We start from the raw sequence: 23942 nt of genomic DNA on the forward strand, positions 1-23942 counted from the left end.
TCTAAAAAAATATCCATCACTAACCTGATACCTATGAGATAGCAGTGACATCCCTACCACAGGGCTCTGAGAACAACTTGTAAAGGCACAGATGTACTTCAAAAATTTGAAATGTTGGAAAAAGAAAGCTTGAAGAAGAAATTTGCATACAAGGACAAGACTGAAATGAGAGAACAAGATTGAAAATAAAGAATAGTTGGCAATGTTAAAGGCACTGTCTAATTCTGGCAGTAGCAGCCCTGACACCCTGCTGACTAATTTAAACTTTATTTAGCCTTGATGAGGCAGTGACACTGGGGATGAAGCAGGAAGGGACCAGCTCTTAAGGCTGTGGCAGCTCTCAGATTTCCTAGGGGTTTAAAAACACTCAACACTTGCAGGGAGAAGTGACAGATTTTAACAAGGCAGAAGAAGAGCCCAGTGAGCAAATAACTTGGGAAGTTACTCTTTCCTTTCATTATGTTCTTTCCCTTAGTGCTTCTTTCAATTATTATTCATGACTCTTCTAATTTCTCTTGCTTATTAATTTTTCTAATGCTTCCTCCAATCACATATATCCATTTCTTCTAGGATGTTACACATGGTCTGTGAGAAGGCAAGAAATAAATACATTTGGTACTTCTGTTGATTTCAGAATTCTTCTGGCATGATCTGTCTTCTCTGGTTGCTTTGCTGCTGTACAGAGTATAAAGAAACATCCAATTATATTCTTTATGCCTAGGTACAGCTCTTACCTCAATTTAACTGAATAATCAAATAGAATTGAGGTATTTCTGTTTCTTGTGTGCTGCTTTGGGATTAGAGCTGTGCTGACATTCCTTATAGATATAGAAGACACCATCTGTGTCTTTGTACATGGAATCTGAGACAATGTGTCTTAAAGGCAAGGGGAGTCTAAATTGATTTCTAAAATATAGATTATAAAAAAAAAAAAGGTAGATTCTAAACAGATTTCGAAAGATAGCTGATTTCTTAGCAACCTCGGCTACAACAATGCAAAAATTATGCTGTTTAGTGTTATGACTTCTGCACAACACAAAGTAGAAGAATGGTGGATGCTGAAGGTAAGGAAATTGAGTTTATCAGTGCTCTGAGTTCTTCTGGTGTTTTTGAAAAAGTGGAACTTCTTCATGAACAAGACCAGACTGTGCCTGCCACTACTAATTGCATATCTAACCTACAGGGAAAGTCAGTGTAAATTTTCAACTTCACATGCAAAATTCAGTGTGATGGATTCCTCCTATCTTAGGATGATGAATTCTGGTATCAGGAGGCTGCAATGTTGTCTCAGTTGCTGTGATTCTGTGGGATGCCATGCAAGAACTGAATGAGCTGAACATAATCCAGTGAGATGAATATTCATTAATTAACATTAAAAATACAAATATGTACTCCCTTTTCCACTACAAACTGTTGCAGTAAGGTAGAAAAATTATAAAAGAAAGGCTTCATAAAATCAGGCCTTCTCTGATTATATAGATATATATGATTATACATATTCTATTCCATTCTATTATATATATATATATATATATATATATATATATATATATATATATATATATATATATCAGTGGCTGGCCTTGTCAAGCTAGCACTTTGCAAGTTCCCATGTGAAAGCAATCCTGTTGTGAGCAGTTCCTTAACATAAAGATCTATTCCTGGGTGAAAAACAACTAACACCTGCATAAACATTAAACCTATCCCATGAGAACCAGTGAAGAAAAAATGTAAAGAATTTAAGAGTAGAGAGATTTGATGGACAAGTAAAATACTTATTTTCCTAACCAATAAAGTAATTGGCAAGAAAAGTGCTAACCAATTGGAGTCACACACAAGGTCTGTAAAACTGTATAAACATGAGTTGTGTGAATAAAGAATGGGCTTTTTCCACCATGAAGAAAATGGATTCTTGTGTGATTTATTCCAATAGCAAACTCTTCCTACAGGGTACAGAAACCTGTAAATTTAATCTGCAAGTACTTCAGATACAATATTGGTCCACAGAGTATAGTAAAGGCAACAATATATTCCATGTATTAATGCAAGTTTTCTTGAAGCAAACTTCAGATGAAAAATCTGGTGAGTAGATTTGAAAAAGGCACCCATCTTTGACAGACTCTCATCTGAGAGCAGGGAAGGAGCACAGCACACATGGATGTCAAACAGGTCTCTGGCAATACTTTCCTGGTGAGCCTCACCATGGGGGACTTGGGACCTCCTCCTGCTTTACAAGAGCAGCAGCCTGCTTTTGTCATTTGGAGATTGATGGAGCACTGGGACGTCTTCAGTACTCAGAAACAATTCCACTGATGTTTACTTCCCAAACGTCATGTAAGTCATTAACTGTTGCTGAAACAGTCAATTCATGCATTCAGGAAAGCTCTTTGGAATAATAATATAGGTGTGTTGAGGAGTAACTGTGCCACCCTTCCCTTGCATTCAATCTGCCCATCAGTCTTTGTTTGCATGGGCATGTAAACAGGAGGAATTCAAGCTTTTCAGGGGACATGCTCTGTAAAATTAATTCTTGTAATATGGATACGGTTTCCTTTGGGGGAAAGGAAATAAGTGTGCAGAACAGCATATAAACAAATACCAGAGGAAATTTAATCAGCCTGAGAGAGGCAAACAAGTTTGTTTCAATGCTGAAAGTTTCTCAGAACCTCAAAACTCTCCATGGTGCTGAGAAACTTCAGGAACAGCTCAGTGAAAGGATGGTGTCAACAGCCTCAATTTCCAATCTGAACAGTAAGTACAGCAATCCTATTTTACTGACCAGGTAGAGCATATTGCTGCAGATTGCTAGCACAGTGGCATCAAGGTAATTTTTTACAGTTCTTTTCAAGTCAGATGGCTGAGCACAATGTTACCCAAGTTAGACCAGTGCACAAAAGTTAGCAGCTGATGCAGTTTTAACATTTTAACCCAAAAATTGTAATTTGTATTAGCTGGAACAAGATGTTTCCATTTGACCACAGATGCTTCAGGCAAATCAGTAGGTAGAGCTATTTCTTCCAGCACCTACATATTCCACAAAATTTAGATAATCATTTGCAGATTTGCCCCATCCCATTCTTTCCACAATAAACATCTTATTTGATTAATTACACCACATATCTGTCTGACAAAACCACTAGCTTGGGGAACTTAGCTCCTTGTTCACAATTAGAATGTTTGAATGCAATTTCTGATTTATTTCCTTTATTTAGTAAATGTATTTTGCAGAAAAAAAGAATCACAGCAGAATCCTAAGCGTTTTGGAAGGATTTTATAGGGCTAGAGAAAAAGAAGTATCTGGAAAGGTGGTCAGTTTGAAAACAGATCAAGGCTCCACAGGCTATGAAATAGAAAAAGATGAAGAAAGCATATGTTGGAAGCAGTCACTGATGAGCTGCACTTGGCCAAAAGAGCACTTGAAGAAATAGCAAGACGAGGGAAAAAAAAGAGCCAGGTACTTTTTTTCCTCTGTATTGCTATTACAGTGAATCATTATGGTCTCTTAAGACACTCTTTAAAACCTTATTAAACAGGTTTTTGGTCTTCCAGTTAATGCAAGCTGGCTCTCTGTTTGAGTGATGGTAACTTAAGGAGTTTTTGAGAGACTGCCTCAGCAACCTGAAAGAATGAGTTTTGCTACAAAGAGATAGAATACATTGCAGGAACTGAACAAAAGGACTGTTTGTAAGAGAGGAGTCACAAGAACTGTATTGTTCCTTTAAAAAGCAACCAGGAGTTGGTTTACTGAGAGTTTTAAAAAACTGAACGAAGAACAATTTTAGAGGTTTAATTAAAAGCAATTTTGATCTTTTTATTAAATGTGATTTTAGTAACAGTCTCATTGCTTTCATACCACTGCTATTATTATTGCTGGGAAAGAAACCATGTTCAGTGGCTCACTACAGCATGCTGGCATCACAGAACGTGTTATGAGGAAAATGTGCTTTAATAGCAATGCATTGCTGGTAGCAGATGCAAACATTAGATGCATAGAGTAATATAGAGTTGCAGTTGTTTGAAGAATTAATTACAACTTGTCATCTTTGGTTTCTTTAGCATCAGAACAACTAGGAAATACATTCAATAAAATCAGAATTGTGATGGTTTGGGCACTAGTTTCAAGAGATCAAAATAGGAGCCCATATTCTATGTATGACTTTGCTCATATTTGCAATACACAGAGTAGCTCTCATATGTAAAAGCCCCTAGTGGATTTCTTTTGTTTTGTTCTGCAGAACTATATATTTAAAGATATCCAGAAGCAAGTAAAAAATACATGTAAATGTTTGTGTAAATATGTATGTTTAATTTTATGTTTCAAACAGCATTTTTGTTAAGATGGTGGCACCTTCAGGTTCAGATGGATAATGATGATTGTAAGAGATGCAAAGTTGTTTCCCAAGAGAGAAACCTGGGGATTTCAAACTATGTGGAATATTTTAGGATCACCTATAAAGCAGCAAGGAAAGACTCACAGTTTAGAAACTTGTATATAGATTAACATCTCACTTCCATTACATGGAAAATATTTACAGTGTAGTTTTCCCATTAATGGCTGTATAAATTTTTAATCTACTTTTCACAGTATGGGAAATTGGAAGGAAATAAAAATCAAAATGAGTACAAGGTACAGGCAGGAGGTAATAGGTCTATTACATGTGGGTCTAACACATGTATTTTTTCTTCCCAAAAATGTAACTGAAGGAGTGGTAGGCAAGTCCAGCCCTTTTGGATGCTATGTTATGGTAAAACAGTCTATTTCCACAGAGCCATGTGCTGTGACTTGCAGGGAAAATTACTTTTGCTGCCTTTGGACCACCTTTAAGATGATATACTTCAGGTTATATGTGTTAGTAGTGCATCCCAGTTCTGGACAATGAGTTTAACCAAGGCTGTTTCCCTAATGAGAGTGGAGCTTGGCCTGAAAGTGCTCTGGATGCCCTCACCCTGTGACACAAGGGGCTCTTGGTGAGTGGGTGCAGGCAAGGCAAAGCTGGTTGGCACTGCTGGGGCTGCTCTTGGCAGCCCTCTGGCACCCCTGGGCTGGGTTTAGTTTCCCTGAAGCACAGAACCTGTCTACAGGCAGCCTTCCAATGCAAACCTCAGGTGTTCTGGTGAGCTCAGTTATCTGGCTTCAGGACGTTCGGGTCCTTTGTCTTTGCTCTTCTTTGGTTAATTTTGGCATAGAATGCAAGAAAAGCTTAGTCAGTGGAGCCTTGGGATGATTCTGGATTTTGAATGCTGGTTTTTCTTCATTTTAATCTCATATGAAAGTAGTGATCCTGGCCTTGGTGAGTTTAATGGCAAGAATTCCACTGACTTCAGCAAGAACATGAATTCTCAGAAAGTCCATGCCCTTCCACCAGTAACAGCTTCATATTACTAAGAATTTAGAGGCAGGTCATAAAAATATATAGAAAGGAGGTTACATTCCCAGAAAAGAATCACTGAAATAGTTCTGAAAATTATTTTTCCAACACTAATAAAGAAAATGTAATAGACCATTTTATGCTCCTGTCCTTAGGCTATGCCTTATACCATGATCAATATAAAAGAAAATTATATTTCCTTGATTACTCATTCAAGCAGAAAATGAGTTCTGTTACCTGAAAATTTAGAAGTTTCCCACGTAATTGGATAGCCTTTGTACATCTTCAATTTTTGATGTTATTGGGTAGTTCATGTTATTTACTAAGATGTTTTAGTCTAATCATTTCTTTGACAGGTTAAAATATCACTATTACAGTGGGAACATTCTCCTGATAGTGGAAATCATTTAACAAATTAGATGGTGAATGCAATTTGCTGGTGAGTGATGCAGAATATACCGTGCATGTGCAAGAAATAGTTTAAATATCAACTAGAAACTAACTATGCAAATTACACAAAAGGATCCTGCATTGTGCTGCCTCTTTCCCCTTCTTCCAAGAGTGCAGAAGACACTGGCAGGAATAATTTGAGCAAATAAATTGTATAGAAATCTGTCTGCTTCAGAATTGCAGGCTCTCCTTTCAGTGCTGAGCACACTCAAAAAAAAAATAGAGTTTAGGATTTGAAGGAGAGTGGATTAACCAGGAGTATTCATCATTTCTCTCTGGTACTCATGCAACAGTCATCAGTCTTGAGGGGTGTCTGGCAAGGACAGGCTGGCACCTTTCAAAGTGTTTGTAGGGAAGATCTGCCACCCTGGCTTGCAAGAGTGTCCCTGAGGGCCCTTAGCCCTGCTGTGGGTCCTGTTTGGATTTGTGACTCTTGCACAGCAACAACAGCAGCGACAAAGAGAGATCTCCCAGCTCCTGCACTGCTGGAGTTTCAGCAGAGCTGAGGTTTAACTTCAGCCAGAACATCCCCCTCCTTGCTCACTCTTTCTTCCACCCAGCTGGTGGGAAGGGGAGAGAATCAGGAAAGTAATGGTGAGCAAACCTGTGGGTTCAGATAAAGACAGTTTGATAGGGAAAGCAAGAGACACCCACACGAGCAAAGCTAAAGAAGGAATGAATTCACTGCTCACATAGTCTGGCAGGTGTTCAGCCATCCCCAGCAGAGCAGGGCCCCATCACACCTCACAGGGAGTTGGGAAAACAGAGTTTTGTTTTCTGGTTCATGCACAGAATCACCAAAAAGAGAATCTGTGCCTTTCATCCTCATTTCTCCCCTAATCCATTTCTGATGTCTTCAGGCTCTGGTGTTGTCTGCTTGGCAATTTCCCCCCTAGCCCTAGACTGCATGTATTTTATCTTCTTTCTTGTGACTGTGTCTTTGTACATGCACACTGCTGGGGATTTTTCTCCTCTAAATTCTTCAAAAGAGGTGTATTAGCCAGATGGTTTTAGTTTGCATGTTACAAAGATTTCTCTGTATAGAATAATTGAATAGAGTAATTATTTTATGTGTAAAATTTGTTCAGACATGGGCCTCTCTTGAGAGCCCTATTCCATTTCTTCCTAATTCCTACCATCACTATTACTACATCTCTTCACAAAACAGGAAATTAATTAGTGAGATATTGCTAATGTTCATTATTTTTTTGGCTATTCAAGATAAAATAGCTTTGAGAGATAAGTAGGAATGCTGTTTGCATTCAACTGCATCCACCATTTCTAGTTTTTGACACCTTTTTTATTACATTTGTGACTGGTGCAGCAGAAGTAAGTGACTGCAGCTTCTGCTGTGTTCAGTATTCACAATCCTGTGGATTCTGTGAATATCCTTTCCCAGCTTCCTTCCTGCCCCCTTGTTCCATGTGAGGATCTCTCAGAGCTTTGCTCTTCATCTCGTTCATGAGGAAAGTGTCAGAAAAAGATTAAGGTTAAAATGTCAGGTTTCTCTCATTTTTAGGTGTTGATTTTATGTGTCCAGACCCCAATCCTTTCAAGTGCACTCTGCATTATTGGACTCTCAGATGGAAGCTGCTGTTTGAAAACCAGCCATTGTTGCTTCTTGCTTTCCACATTCTCCTTGTTAAAAATCTCTTTAAGCTGATGGGTATGCCAGTTTCCTTCCATTCTAGCAGAAAGTGGGAACAACAGAGAGCCCCTCTGTTTAACACTAATTGGAACATGGGAAGCTCCTTCAGAGATCACTCTGAATGCCAGTAAAACCTGGAACTGTTGATCTCCTTGTGGCTGAGTGGGTGTGTGATCAAAATAACCAAGGAAGAGTCAACTAAAAAGAGGAGTGCTTCTAGTATGAACTTGAGAGAAGAACAAAAATTGCTTGGAGCATTTTTGTAAAAAATATTTCTGGAAGAATAAAATGAACTTCCAAATTATTATTTCCCTGATCATACAACAAGAGGTTTATGTGTATGCTGCAAATAAACAGCCAGAGAGAGATGACTGCAGACCCCACACAGTACAGAAGCATGGGCTTAGGACAGAGCTAGACCATGAACACTCACCAAAAAAATGGTTTAATGAGCACTCAGATTAAAACCATGGTAGATTGGAACTGAGCTCATCCAGGACCATCTTTATGTAGGTGCTGTGTATCTTCTGTTTCCTTAGCAAAGTAATAGGTGACATGTTCTCTGCTAATACATTGGCAGCATATTTTTTCTAATGTTCTATTACATTCAAAGCCTATTTGAACTGAAGACTTTGCCTAAATTCCTAATGATTCTGGAGAAAACCCACTCCTCTCCCCCTCCCTCCCTGTCCTTTTGCTGGGAAAGCTTCCATGTGAGGTTCCCAGGCTGGGGTGGCTTCTCCTGGATCAGGGGAGCTCCAGAACATGAGGGACAGGGAAGGACCATGTGGTCCTGGGAAGGCAAGAGGGAGACACTGCTGCTGGTGATGGCAGCAATCTGTCAGACAGGAGGAGATGGCCAAGCCAACCTCTGCCAGTAGCTGCTGCCATTGAGGACATTGATTTTGAGGGGAAATTGAACCAAACTTGCTGCAAAATGAGATCTGATTTAAAAAAACTGTACATTAACAAGATATGTGGTTAGAGCTACCAGGTTCTTTATCCACCTCTTTGTGGTGACACTGAAAAGAGAAACAGCAGTTTCACCACTGTGATCTTTGAGGTGGCAAGCTGTTCTCAAGTACCTGCAAAGATCAAAAAATGAAGTTCAGTTGCTTCAATTGCTGTAAAAACTTTAAGAACCTCTCAGCCACTTCAGGTGCCTTTGTAACACTCTTCTCTTGTTCTGCTGGCATCGACTTCTGTGCCTGAACTTTGCTTTGCCAGTTAGATTTGGGTTATCTGCTGTGGACAGAAAATGTATTTCAGCTTACTTGAGTGTATTTGTTGTTTTTAAGAGAGACTGAATTCAGAGCAGCTGTTCTGGATGTCTGATAAAGAACTATTGAAGGGCAGTGGGTGTGACCAATTACATTTCAGCCCCACACCAAAGCTACTTCATTAGAGACTGCTTTAAGCTACCAGGCCTTGTCTGTCTTGCCCAATTTTTCTGCCCTCCCTCCCATTGCCTTCTTTCTGGTAAGATCATTGCAAGCAGAGGAGGCAGAAAGAAATAATTTCCAAGTTTAGGTAGAGCAGATCTCCTAAACAGGTATATGACATTAGCTGTTATCTTCTGGAATGGCATGGGTCACATTTTGTATCACCTGTCAGCTGTCTGTAAGGTTGTTGATTCTCTCTGCTGATTTTTGTGGTTTTATGGAAAGAGCAGCCTTCTCCAAATACTCCTACTCTATAATGTATGTTTTGGGGGTTTGTTTCCTAAACTTGTCTAGTAGGTTAAATTTAACCAGAATAAATGAAGAGGGATAAGTAAAAGCCTTCTCAAAATGCTTTTGACTAGTGTTAACTGTAGGGTAGATGGGAAATGAATCCATTGTCACAAGTCCTTAGTGTATGGGGAGGAATTCCTTTAAGGAATTAAGTAGCAGGTTGGGGCCCTGGAGGGCATGTGAGGTAGGTGAAAAGGAGGAGAAGAAAATGAATAATAATTTCCTGGACAGCAAGAAAATAATTCCTTCCCCATGACCTAAGCATGGTTGTGTATTGGCAAGAAATAGCTTATGTTTGAAAAGTTTGTATAAAAGGGCTTAGTTTCTGTAATCTCTATGCCCCAATTTCTCTGGAAGCAGAAAGCCTGGAGAAACAAGATTTGATTTTGATTTTGGGGAAGCAGAGTTGCCTCCTTCAAAACACCTGCCAGCAAGCTAAGATCTCAGAAGAAAAGCAATATTTGTTTATTATAATGTATTCATTTAATTGCTACTTCAGGACTAATGTGTCTACACACTGAGTGTGTGATATGGAGACTGCTGGGTTTTTCATGTGTGATTTATATAGATGTTTTAGATCCATGGTGAGTTTCCTCTGGAAACACAGGTTTTCTACATTTAAAAACCAACTTGAATTCAAAATGACCTCTGTTGAATGTGTATTTAATGAGGTAAATTGGAGGAAGAGAAAGTCACACAGAATCAAGGAACACGAGTTCCACATTCTCAGCCAGTGACTTTCAGCTCTTAACTTTAGTTGTCTCTTGCCAAGACTGCAACTAATTGAGAAGAGAATGAAATACTGCAGCAATCTTCAATCCTAATGAATGTTGCAATAATTTAATATGAAAGAATTTAAATCTTCAGTTGTTTTCTTCTGTGTGGTACTGGGGTAGAAGCTGTGGTAGCAAAGCATTCACCCACTGTGTACTCACAGCAGATGAGGAGAATATACCCTTGCACAAAACAACACAGGGTTGGATAGTTCCCTTCAAATTCTTTTAGGCATAATTGTGCTATTTATTTCTGCAAATGTGATATTGCATCCTTATTTTCCTTAAAATCTACATCATTTTATGGATATGTGAGAAAATGTGGAGCTATTTTACAGCTCTCAGCAAGTGTCCCTAAGGACAATGCCACAGCAATGTAATGAGGCACATAGGAACCTGTAACCCCTGATGAACAGTGTCCAGGAAGATTCTTTCTGCAGTTCTGCTCTGGCCCTGCTTCTTCACTCCTCCCTCAGAGTGATCCTTTTACTATAACACCTCGAAAACTTGGTAGAGGTGGTAAAAATGTTCTTTGTTAAGTGAATCCTCAAGTTAAGCCACTCTTCAAATTGCTTACATAGTGTGAATTTGCTGGACAGCCAAGTCGTGACTGTGAGACCTGGTGCTAAATACAGAGGGAGTGCTGGGGAGGAAACTCTGCTTTTCTGGGGATTCTATGGACAGTGCACACCATGGGATGGGCACAGCCTGTCCTGTGGTCCCAGGAGCTGCTCAGCCTGCAGTAATTTCAGGTAATAATGATGTAAGTAAATTATTCTGTCAGGGACAAGACAGTCATCCAGGATGGGCCTGCATTGTCAAGTAGATAAATTTACCCATTTTATTCTCCACACCACCTTTGTCTAAAGGAACTGCTTTTTGAATCTGTAGGCACTAATGTGTTTTCCTTCATGTACTTGGACACACAGGGGAGCATAACATCCTCAACTACATCTGATTTGGATTATTTTTTCCTTGTGTATTGCCTCAAGACTCCTTGTAGCTGCTCCCCATGTCTGCTAGGCAGATGCTGCTTCACTTACAAACTGCTGCAGCTTGGAGTCTAATAATTCCTTTTTATGTGTGGAAACTCCTATCTTGACACTCCCATCTTAACAACTCCCCCCCAAAAACCCTAGGAAAAAATACATTAATTAAAAGCCTTCATTTTATATTGTTGTAGAAAATATTAGTTTACATTGTATATATATAAAAGAGAGGGAAGAGAACGTGACTTATTTTTCTTTGTCTGCTGCCAGCCTGGTCCTGATCATTTACCTATATACTCTTCATTCTATTTGGCTATCTAACACATAAAATCTTTAAAACAGTCTGAATTTTCCTTCATTGAAGGGTTTTGTTCATATTACCCAAAACAGCTGTGGCTCCTAACAGAGTGGGGATCTGAATGGAGAGGAAAGATACAATCCACAGGTAACCCCTTCATGCTGCTCCCAATGCTTATTTGGTTCCTGGGAATTTGGAGTAAAAGACTTACAGGACCAGGGTCTGGTCCACAGATTGTTGAGGGGCTGCATCAGGATGTGAGGACAATGCAGCCCTTTTATGTGCAAAAAAACAAGGTGCACTTCTATAGTGTTTAGCAGAAAACCTTTATTATCTGTCCCATTAGCCCTGAGGGTGGCTGGGAACATGACCTGGTCCTTAAACAGACATAAATAGGATTACATAGACACGAGTCACACTCCATATAGGAACTAACCATCAAAAAGCACTGGCATTTAAATCCCCTCTAGCTTGCAAAAGGCTTTATCTTTTAAAACAAAAGGAAATTCAAATTAAAAAGCAGCAGTGTTTGGACCAGCAAAACAGTAATGTGAGGAGACAAGGAGGCTCAAGGAAAGCACAGAGAAACAAGGTAGAGACAAATTTGATACTGAGAAAAATTGCATTAGCAAAAATTAATTATAGGCAAGGCTGACTGAGTAACAGTGATATTACCTTGGTCTGGTTCTGGCTGTACTTGCAGAGATGTTGATAGCAAAGGAGGCAGAGCTGTTTCAGCTCCTAATTCTAATAAGTAGTTTTGGAAAGTTGTGTAGGCTTGAAGGTGTTTTGGTGTCCAGAATGCAAGGATGAATGACATGAGGCTTTATCCAGGCAAATTTATAAGTATTTAATTTCTCTTGAGTAAATTAAATTAATGCTTAGCAACTAATCAAGGGTTTTGGAAGACATTGCAATGTATAAGTGAGAAATGGACCTTGCTGGCTGTGTTCAAATTTTATGAGTTTTTCTGTTGTTTTGGTTTTACGTTTGCTTGGTTTCGTGTGTTTTTTTTTGGTAAATGCTAACTCAGTATGCTGGTTTTGGCTAGGGTGGAGCTATTTTTGTTCATAGCAGCCAGGGATGGGCTATGCTTTGAATTTGTGCTGGAGAAGGCACATCTTGAAGCATCAGTGGCTGTGCATGAGGCGTGCTGGAGCAGGTCCAACCCTCAGTGATTGCAGTTTGTGGATAAGTGCAAGCTGGAGCAGGAAGGGAGGGAGCAATGTTAAACCATAAAACCTCACTAAAGGGATCAGGAGTGGAGGGGGTAGTGGAAATGCCTTTCAATTGTTGTAATTCATGACTGGAGTTGTTATGGGAGTTGCCACAGCAGGATCCAGCAGAAGCAGTGGAGGACAATCCTTAGAGCTGCAGCAGACCCTGGCCTGAGCTGCCTTTGGTGTCTGATACTCCCCACAACACGGCACCTCTCAGGTCCTGAGTGGCCACCATCCCAGATGGAGCACAAAATCATGGGCTGAATGAACCTATTGGGAATTTTGGGGATGCTTCTGGTCTTTTATGGACATTTTCCAGGCATTTCACATGGGTGGTCCATAGACTAATGGAATGTTATCTGTGGAATATATCAATATATCAAACAGTGAGAATGAGGATGGAGGATGATGATGATGTGTAGGACCTGAGCCTGATGTAAATGGTTTGGGATAAGAAGTGGAGATTGTGCTGGTTTGGGCTGGGGTGGAGTTAATTTTCTTCATAGTAGCTAGTATGGGGCTGTGCTTTGGATTTGTGCTGGAAACAGCGTTGATAACGGAGGGATAATTTTATTATCACTGGACGGTGCTTACACAGAGTCCAAGCTTCTCAACACCCCACCAGTGAGGAAACTGGGGCTGCACAGGCAGCTAGGAAGGGACACAGCCAGGACAGCTGACCAAAGGTGTGTCCCAGAGCACGGGGTGTCATGCTCAGCATATAAAACTGGGGGAAGAGGAAGGAAGCGGGAGGGGGACATTTGGAATGATGGCATTTGTCTTCTCCAGTCACTGCTAGAAGTGATGTAGCCCTTCTTTCCTGCCTGCCCATGGGAAGTGATGAATGAATCCCCTGTTTTGCCTTGCTCGTGTGGGAGACTTTTGCCTCACCTATTCAACTGTTTTTATTTCAACCCACGAGTTTTCTCACTTTACTCTTCCAATTCTCTCCCCCATCTCACTGAGGGGAAGTGTGTGAGTGGCTGTGTGGTGCTTAGTTGCAGGCTGGGGTTAAAGCATACATAAGCTTTTTTTAAAGCATAAAAAGCTTTGTTTTACATGCAGTAAAACAAAGCTATTATCCCAAATGGGTTCCAGTTAATTTGCTTTTCTTGAAAATGAATGTAGCTACATCAAAGAAAAATACCCCCCCTTTGTCTGTGTTTGTGCATCTGGTATTTAAAAAACAATGCCAAAGGAGTTTATTTATTATGCTGCCCAAAATGTCTAAGATGAGTACATTTCTGCTTCAGAGCAAATGTTAATTATGTTTCAGGTTTTCCTGTGACAAAGATATAAAAAGTTTGATTTAGCCTTTTAAAAACCTCAGTGTTTGATGCCAGAAAATGCTGGTTAATTAACCTTCAGATTTCTGTGCTACATATGAGAATGCTTGGCTTATAAAATGATTCCATCATGTAAGAGCCTTAACTGCAGTGAACGACAAATTCAGAGGCTTGTTATGTCAGAAAGGAGGAGGAGGAACTTCTGTTTAGGTCTTGCCTTCAGAGGGAAAGGAAACACTGATAGTATCCCTGTAACCTTGCACTGATGAGCAGGCACCACATTGCTTTGGAAAGATTCATATTTGAGATCTGATGACTAAGTGGTGGTGGGAACAGCTGCTTTTAGAATCAGAGATAAAGGAAAAAAGGAAAACAAATCCAGAATTGCTATGAGAAAATCTTGCTGACATGTAATGCTGTCAGAGCATTTATAAAGAACAGAAACCCTATTCAGTGTCATTCAGGTACGTGCTATATTGAATGGAATATTTATTGTTGTAAATGTTGCCAAAGGTCTGCAATTGATAATCTCTGGATTTATGAACAATAGCCTCTGTGAGAGAAATGAGATAGGAAAAATTATTGAGTATTAATTTTGGTTGCAGTGTAAATTTGTTCTTAAAGTCTATCAGTTTATGCAGATTAAGTGTTCTTCCAATGAGCTTGGGGTTTTTAAATATTTGTGGATACAGGGAAAATGATGCAACTTTGCTATATTTTAGGTCTTTGGCTTAAGAATCTTATTAGAATAGGATTGCTGCACTGAGAGCAGAAGGAGTATTTTGGAACATACATGGTGTTTTAAGGTTTTTGGGAAATTCCACAGATAAATATACTAATAAAAGGTAAATGCCTCTTCCAAGCATCATAGCAATTGGTATAACCTGATCCAAACCAAATTGGAGTTACTGGAGCTCTCTTGACTTGACTTTTGAAATTCCAAGTCTCTCACTGATAAATGTCTCCGGTTTTGTTTTGACAGTTCTGAAGCAGTTTTCCCATTGAAGTCAGTGGTATAGATTTACACTCTTTTATTAACATCTTCAGCTTTAAGAAGGATCTTCCTCATTAGACAATGAGATCCAAGCCTGTTTTTTAAGTTTGGTTTTGGCACTGCTAAAAGGTTTATTTAACAATAACTAAAGATTGGGCAGCACATGTGTAAATCTTCATCAAACCCATCAGAACCTTTGCCTGAATGCTCGTAAAAGACTTTTGGCTAGAAATGGCAAGAATGATCTGATCTTTAATCCTGGATGCTTTATAACAAAGGCTTTATTAGAGAAAATAAATTACAGCCTGGAGAGAGGATGGGATAAACAGCAAATTGTGCAGTTTATACCTTGGAATGGTTGGTAAATGTGCTATTTCTTTCTGGGAAAGGGTTCAGCCTTGTCATACAGAGAATGATGCACAATTACAATTTGTGTGTAGAGAAAGTTTTGATATGATTATGGGTGGCATGAGAAACTGCTTTTGACCATAAAGTCATTTACCATTTGCTTCTGATGTGCTCAGTGTTACCAGCAATGTGTTTCCTCATCCATATCCTTGAAATTCCTCGCTCATCTGTTGTCCCCACAAAAGGGGGAGTTCTAAGACTGGTGCTTTTACTGAAGCAACAAATACATGCTGTATTTCTGATTTAAAGCTTGGAAACTTTTATTTGTTATTTGAGAACTTTATTAAAATTCTTCTTTCTGTTTATGAGCAAAGTTCAGACACTTCTCTGTGGCTGTCCTCCTGTTTGCTTTCCTTTCTGAACTTCCCTGTACCTCTTAAACTAGGATGTATCTTGCATTTTGCAGACACAGTGACTGTAACACAGCATTAGTGGAAGACAGTTCTAGTGTCTTCCCTGTCAGGCTGGTAATTCTGTGTGTGAGTGAACAGCTCAGTTTCCTCAGGCTTTCAAAGGAGAAATAACAATACAAATTTTGGACCTGAAGGGATGGAGCAAATCTGATGCTTCTTTGCAGTTTATCTCATCAGTGCTGTACATGAGAACCAGTAAATGGAGCTCCAAGTATTGCTGGAGAAAGTGGAAAAACACAAACTATTTTATATCCTTTATATCCTTTTATATCCTTATATCCAATTTTTTTGGATGATAACCTGAAAAACTTTAAATATCACAGGAAGAAAATGCTCATAGTTTTAGAGGTGTTCTTAAAATGTTGCAACTGCAGAACTGTCTTCAAGAAGTCAAATGAGAGTGTCTATAATGATGTTCTGATCAAGAATGGGTTAAAATATATTAATTAAAATAACTATAAATCCAGTTAGTATATAATCTCTTTAAATACTCTTAGTTTTAGTTCTAGTTCTTGAATATTGGCTTAAAGGTAAAAGTAGCAAAGAGCTTACAGTGATAAGGGATGGTGATCCAGGGGGCTGACCAGATTTTATATCCACTATTTTACTGTGTTACTGCAGCTATCTGCAGCATGCATTTGCTAGCAGCAAGAAATATTCACATAAAAGAGTTTGCTGGTCCATTCCTTGAGAGACAGGACATAAGCTCAGCAGGCAGAAATTCCAGAAAAATGTCTCAGATTTCATTTTAATAAGACTAGGAGGGCATTACAAATTTGTCTTAATTAATATGTTCGACAAATGTCCATCTGTGAGAATCATCAACAGAATTCCAACTGACTCGGCTGAGACAGGATTGTACTCACAATAAAAGGCAGGTTTTCATGTCTAGGTTAATGATAAAACAAATCTAGAACAGCTTGCTTTGTTTAAGGGACTAAAACATATGCACAAACTTTTGTTACCTGTGGATGGTGCTAAACATACCAGACCTGGGGTTTCGTGCAGCTTTATAAGAGTGTTTCACAGCTTGAAAGGCAGGAATAAGCAATGCCTTGGTTTCTGTGATCTTTCAGTGATTTAGTGATGGTGGAGAAAAAGTAAAGGCATGGTGGCTCATTTATGAGGTGCTTTTAAGTATTTTAAGTCATCAAAAATCAGGTATCAAAAACTGCATTGAAAAAACTTTATTTTAAAGTTAGAATGAAATTGCAGAAGCAAAGATATTTAATCTTGAATTTGTGGTTAATGTGAAAATGCACAACAAAATTAATACAATTGGAATAATCTTTTAGAGAAATTCCAGTAAGAAAATCAGTTTACTATAGCTAAAACCAGATAAGCAGCCAGAGGAGTTCTGCATTTTGTACATATTCAGACACAGATTTCATTTCTATACCATGGTAGAAAAGATTGCTTACTCAAGTTTTATGACTAAAAAGAGAGAAGTTTTACACTTTTCATGTGCTCTTTGGCTACCTAAATTAATCCTATGGCATGAATCATTTGCATTGTGAAGAGGCTGTCTGGAAAAAAACCACTGTAAATAACACCATTTTATTTGGGGGGAGGAGAAAGTAGAATAAGACATATTGCAAATTGGTCTGATAGGAAAAAAGTCCACTGCTTTTTCTTCACTCTTTAGGTCACTGAGATCTGAAAAAATTATTCTCTGACAACATTTCTGCAAGGAAGGTTTTCTTCTGCCAAAGACTGCTCTGGTTATCACCATTGCTTCTGAGCCTCACAAAGCAGGAGGTTATTTGAGGAGCCTGAGGCAGGGCATGCTCAAGGGAAAGCTTAGCCAGGAGCAATGAATCCTGCATTTCTGACATCCATGCCAAACAGAACCTCCCACCCTGGCTTTTGGAGCTCTGGCAACTCAGATCTGCCAGGGTGGTGGAGCATGACCTGCAGAAATAGATGAGTTCCCATAATTTGGGGATGTGTCCCACCCACTTGTCTGCCCAACATCAGCCTTGTTGCCTATAGATTGCCAGGGGTCAGGTTTTAAGGGGCAGTAAAGACTTTTTTGTGCATTGGCAAAAGGACTTTTGATCTTTTCACTGGTCTTTATGCCTAGTGAAGAACAGCTGCTACCAGGGAAAGTCTCATCTCTGCTTTCATCAACAATGAGATAGTATCTCCCCTGAGAGTGTAGGAATTTTCAATTCCTGCTCTATCCCTATTGCCTGATTTACTTGTTTTTCTTCACATATTGACATTTTTAGCCACCATCTCTTTCCTCTCAAATTTCTGCCTGGCATGAGTGCATTGCTGCAGGCTCTGCTCTCTTCATGCTGCTGTATATCCTCACAGCCCTCAGTGGGCAAACTGCAGTGGGAAAAGGGAATAAACAAGGTGGAGTTTTCAGTCCCCAACTTATTTATAATACAAGAGCTGCTGATTTGTTGTAAGAGTAAATAGAAAGAACTTGACTTGAGTCAAAAAATCTCAGCCCCTGTGCCAGCTCATGTCTATACCCTGCCAATAACAGAGACAGTTATTCAGAAACCCTCCAAGCTGTGTAAGAGTTCTGTTGGGCAAAATGAGGCATTTTACCCGTGTGCTTTTTCTCTTGTTGAGGGCAGGGGATTGAGCATGGCATTCTGCTCCTCAGCAGACTAGAGTGGTGGAACATCTTTGATGGTGATGTGGGCAGGGGGATTTAGGTGCTGATCACCAAGTTTGCTGATGGCACCAAGCTCTGGGGTGCAGTCTCTGCTCTGCTCTTGTGAAAGCCCAGCTAGAGTGCTGCATCCAGCTCCAGGACCCTCAACATCAGAAAGACAAAGAAAATAAGATTCAGTGAGTCCAGAAGAGGCCATGAAACTCATCAGAGGGCTGGAGCACATCTCATATGAGCACAGGCTGAGAGAGCTGGGGTTGTTCACACTGGAGAAGAGAAAGCTCTGGTACTTCCAGTGCCGAAAGGGGCTCCAGGAGAGCTGAAGAGGGGCTTTTTACCTGGATGTGTAATGACAGAACAAGACAGAATGGCTTCAAACTGAAAGAGAACAGGTTTAGGTTGGATATTAGGAAGAAATTCTTTACTGTGAGGGTGGTGAGGCACTGGCACAGGTTTCCCAGAGAAGCTGTGGATGCCCCATCCCTGGAAATGTTCAAAGCCAGGCTGGATTGAGTTCTGAGCAGCCTGGTCTCATGGAATGTGTCCCTGCCCATGGCTGGGGTGCTTGAAATGAGGTAATCTTCAAGGTCCCTTCCAACCCAACCCAAACCATTCATGGATTCAGTTATAGTTCTATGAATACACTTTTTGTAAATTACTAGAAAGAAATGGAGTGGAGGAAGGCATACGTACCTTTGTTCTAGGACACTGTCATTAAGAGGGAAATGTTGATTGAAGGAATTAATTCCTCCTGGATCCAAGGAACAGGTGTATTCCATGCTGTTGGGACAGAGCTATGGTGTGGCAATCAAAACAAGAATAATTCTTTTAGAATTAGCTTCCCTAATTGGTATGTGCTGAGAGACCCAAGTGTGCTTCAGAGATGCTGGATGCAGATGCACATCCCAGATCCCTGAAAATCTAAATCCCCATGCTGCTCTTTCCTGCCCTTTCTTGTATCAGAGATGCTTTCTTTTTAATAATGAAGTTCTTACTGGAAAAGGGTGCTATTCTTTGTACTGGCTTCTGCCATGATACTGCTGCAGATTGAAGCATGATTACAAAATCCTCAGATAGATCCTTGTAATTATACTTTGTGTAATAGTTTAAATAGATGTTTCTTTTCTAATGGAACACACTAAAATTTTCATGCTGAAATGCAAATATTCTTTTTGACCAAAAAGTCAAAATAAATGAAATAATTACATGGAAAGTAAAGGAGCTGAAGTGTCTCAGTTTGCATTTGTATTCTTGAGCAGGACAGTGGCTTTTCATTTCTGGTGCCTGAAACCCTAAGTCTATGAAACAATACTTAAGAGATACAAATCAGAGAAAGCTTAAATCCACTCTCAGATCTGGTAACATTTTAATGGTCCACACATTGAAAGGCCACAAGTAAAGTCAACCTCAACTCTAGTTTGAACTGAGATCTGAAAATATTTTTCAGTAATGGGAAGGTGGATAGGGAAATCTAGAGAGCAATCAATCAAACATCCTGCTCAAAGTGAGTCTTTTTGAATCTTTCCAAAGATAGGGATTTCACAGCCTTTCTGGATACCCTGTTCCTGCCCTTAATTCTCACTGTGGAGAATTTTCCCTGTGTTTTACTGGGATTTCCCTTGCACTGGCATCTGTGATCTCCTGAGCTGTGCACTTTCTGTAAAAAGAGTCTGGACTCCTTGTCTTTGTAACTCTTTGTTCCTCTAATGGAACAAATCCAGCTCCTTTGGTGCCCCCATGTCATATCCACTGAGCTCTGACATGTATTTATGAATGTTTAGAATAATCTAGGAGTTGTCAGTGTTCTGAGTAACTTTAGGCTAACACAGACTAGAGAGTGGTCATTTTGCTGGTTTCAAAGTATTTTTTCCTGTGTGATTTTGAGCTGCACTATTTTATTTAGAGTCGGTCTTGAGGCCATTGAGGACAGGTTATTAATTTTGGAGGAATGAGTACAATATCTGAAGTTTGGACAGACAGCTGTGTTTTGTATTTTGCTTCCCTATCTCTCCCTTACTTGTTGCATCCAGTCCTTCTCAGGTAATAAGAAACCTGTTTACTTGCCTGCCTTCTGTTGGCAATATCTGGCACTGCTGTGTTTAATGAGTAATAAGTTTGTCACAAAACCTGAAGCACAAGTATCATCTGCATCAGGAATGACTTTCCTTTAGTAATCCCTTTTCCAGAAGATGATTCAGTTTATTGCTGCAGGGAGTTGTGTAAAATGTAACTGAAGAGAATATTAATAGAATGCTCTGTGAGATGACTGAGGATCTTTGGCTGTGGGGTGGTGGAATGCACGCTTGCTGAATCACCTCTATTAAACCCAAAGGCACAATGATTGCACTTTAGCCTAAGCCTAGCAGAGAGAAAAAGGTCATCTTGATTCTCTATTGCAAAAAATCTTTACTCAAAAAATATACAAAATGCTAAGCAGTTTGTAGTGTATGTTGATGGAAGGGTGCCTGAGAACATCCATCACTCCCTTGCTTTTTGAAGTGTTGTACTTTTCTAGGAAAAGCTATTGTACTGTGTTCCCAGGCAGGCACCCTGCCTTCTCCACCTATTTTTCCCCTTTCCAAAACTAAAAAAAAAAAAACCCAAACAACCAAAAAAACCTAAAACTGGAAAAAAATTAATTAGTTTTTTTCCCACAAGGCTTTTAAAGAGGTACTTGGTATAGGTAATGTGCAGTAAGAGGCTTTTGAGGTTGCTGAAATGCGTCAGATGGCTTAATTATTTACCCATGTGTCTGTTTGACTATGACATCTAAACCAGTCCTTGTGCCTCATCTGGCATGTCTTGCATGGTGACTCAAGATACATTCAGTTGTTGTAGAGTTATTCAAAGACAAGAAACTTAATTTTTTTAATTTTTTTTTTTTTTTTTTTTTTGGATGGAGAATATTAATAACATTAATTTTTTCCCTACATCCTCATGGATAGTGGTGTCATCCTCAGGGTGCTGGAGCTAATGAAGCTGCTTTATGTCAGAAGTGAATCCTGCCTGTAGTGTCTTAGATTTGTGAATGGTAAGTGTTACTTGAGGGACTGGCCAGAATGGCTGTTGTTTACTTAATAATTGGCATTTCAGTTGTTGAATATCTTGCTAAGCTAAACTGACTTCAGTGGGCTGAAACATTTGCAGGCTCCCAGGAGACTGGGATATAAAAATAATAGACACCTGTTTTGTTTCTGTGTCTGGTACAGATCTAGTGCAGAGCTGACAGACTGCATCTAAATAATGTATTTTATCATTGAATCTTGCTTTTAAAATCTTTTTTTCCGAGGAAGAGGGCGTGTTGGGACAGGGGTTCACTTTAGGAAGTAGTTAATTTCTGTTTCATGAGTAGTGTTTAGGATATTATACCAGGATGGAACAAATTTATTAGCCTATTGCACTACTTATTGTAATCCTTGCATCAAATGTGGTTGTGCTTCCTTCTGAGGTGTTTGTGGAGTTTTTCTCGAGTCTCAGAGCTTGAGATCTCTTTCCCTCATTCTTCAGTTCTTCTTTAAGACACACAACTTCACAGTTCAGCAGGCAATTTTTAGGGCCTTCTGACCAATAATGCATAATTTCTGCAGTCTCACTTTATATGTGAGGCTCTGGGCTCCCCATCTGAAATTCTCTGTGTAAAGAAATGTGATCAACGTGATCTCATGTAGATCCATAGTCTACTGTGGCTGGACTATTTCTGCTCCCCAAGTTAATAATCTCAGGTCAATACTGTTATTTTTTCACTACATTACAGCCTGTTGAAGACCATGAGTGCAGTTTTCTTTAACCTGCTGGACCCCAGGGTCTCCTTCTCTTGTAAATAAGTTATGAGCAGAGTGTTTTTCAGGAAGGCTGTGCTGACTTCTTATCCTTCTGTGAACTCTTCCCCTAAAACAAGCTTCCCTCTTGCTTCTGGTAACTTCTGTGCATGTTTCTAAATGCTGTGTGTTGCCCTTTGGAGACAATATCTCCTTCTGCTAAGCACACGCTCATTAGTGGATTTCCTCTGCAGAAAAACATGACTCAAATCTCAGCTGATTTCTGTTCATAAAATTCCGTAGTAGCAGCTCTGTGTTCTCCCTGCTTCCACAGTGTGCAGGCATTTATTTGCTAAATGCTGAGGGAAACCACACCACCAGTTTGCCTGCTGCAAAAGCTGGCACAGCAGAATGTCTCTGGCTGACTGGAACAGAGATGTGGCTGTGATGCTGCTCAGGCCCTTCCCTCCAGAGGCTTTGGGGTTCCCCTGTGCTGGGTGCCCTTCCAAAGGAGGCAGAGGGACAAAGAAAGCACAGACAGCTTTTGTTGGACGTGCCAGATCCTCTGGCAGAGTGCCCATGCTCATCCTGAGTACCTGCAGCCTCTGACACTGCAAGGGGAATTCAGCTTTGCTTATGCTGAATCTTTAAATGTGTGCTGAATCCAGCGTGCTCGTTTGGCTCACCCGTAGTAACCCCTGAAAATACTCCTAATTTTATTTGTTCCATCATTTCCTTCTAAAAAATTACCCAGCCCATAACCTGGGAGTGAAAGCACCTTTGGTTTTATCAGTGGTTTTTCTGCAGTGGAGTTTGCACAATGCCTGGTTTTTCCTGGAGGAGGCTGTGAAGCATCTGGTGGGGCAGATGAAGTGTGTGGGTTGTGCGAGGGGTGAGGTCAGAATCCCCTGCTTGGGCTGCTCTGGAGGTCCAGTCCAAGAACTGCTGGACACAAACAGCTGCTGAGATATCTCATTTTCCTGTTTCCCACAAAGGAAAAAACAGCAGCTGGGTCTGAATTGCCTGAGCTGATTTAAATGAGTTTCTGGTTATTTCTACACATATCTTCAGTTTCACTGCCAGAGTGCAGGGTGAGGAGGAAGGAAAGACTCTCAATTATCCATTTTAGTCAAAAAGACTATTTCTTACATTTTCTGTTAATGCTTCTACTCTCAGTCCTCACCCTAGAGGAGAAAAAAGTATCAATGCCCCAAGGTGGCACACTAGAAATGCCATTGGCCTGAGAGCTTTGGGGACAGGGAGGTTGCTGGTACTTCAACAAACCCATGCTTGAATCTTCCTCATCTTCTTTATGGTCATGTGAGGCAAAAAAAGGTAAGAAGATTTAGCATCTATACCTTGGCCACTTGTGGAATAGCAAAGCTGTGGGTGAATGTTTAGCTATCCTGTGGTTTCTCATGTTAGGATCTGATTGCCATTTGTAAAAGTACATTGCAATATCAGTTCTGGGGCTGAAACTTGCTCTTTTGGATACAGAATTGTTTTGAATTGCAAACTAAGTCTGTTTTCAGAGCTGGAACGAATTGCAGATGAAACTCTTAGTGAAGAATAAAGAAAAAATGTTTTTAATGCTACAGTAAAATAATGCTTCTAGGACGGGGTCTGTCTCAGGAGAATAATTTTGGTGGGCTTTTTTTTTTCTTCTTTTCAAAATTCTTTTCTCTCTTATATAATTTGTGTATGCCTGAATCTGGCAAAGAGTATTTACTGTGGGCAATTTAAGGTCTTGGTTTCGATAGCTGAGTGAGATGGGAGAGAGGACAGGGGGCAGTTGGGATGGGGATGGAGAGTTGCAGGGAATTATAAAACTTCTGGACCTTATGAAATCACTTGAGTTCTATTGTCAGCTTTGGAAATATCTGCATTTTATGATTTCTACTTTTCTAATGGCTCTGTTCAGAGCTGCTGTGCCCAGGGACCTCTCAGTGATGAAGTTGCACCTTGCTGACCTCC

At 39.9% G+C, this 23942-nt stretch overlaps 1 protein-coding gene across 1 annotated transcript in view; it reads left to right on the top strand.

The window, feature by feature from the left end:
• The first annotated feature begins 13774 nt into the window (after nucleotides 1-13774).
• Nucleotides 13775-23942, top strand: part of ESR2 (estrogen receptor 2) — a 42830-nt gene continuing 32662 nt past the window's right edge. The window contains exon 1 of the mRNA XM_054635068.2: nucleotides 13775-14230. The gene's annotated coding sequence lies outside the window, so the exon portion shown is untranslated. The remainder of the gene's footprint in view (nucleotides 14231-23942) is intronic.

This window comes from Agelaius phoeniceus, chromosome 6 (assembly GCF_051311805.1).
Source record: "Agelaius phoeniceus isolate bAgePho1 chromosome 6, bAgePho1.hap1, whole genome shotgun sequence".
Lineage (NCBI taxonomy): Eukaryota > Metazoa > Chordata > Aves > Passeriformes > Icteridae > Agelaius > Agelaius phoeniceus.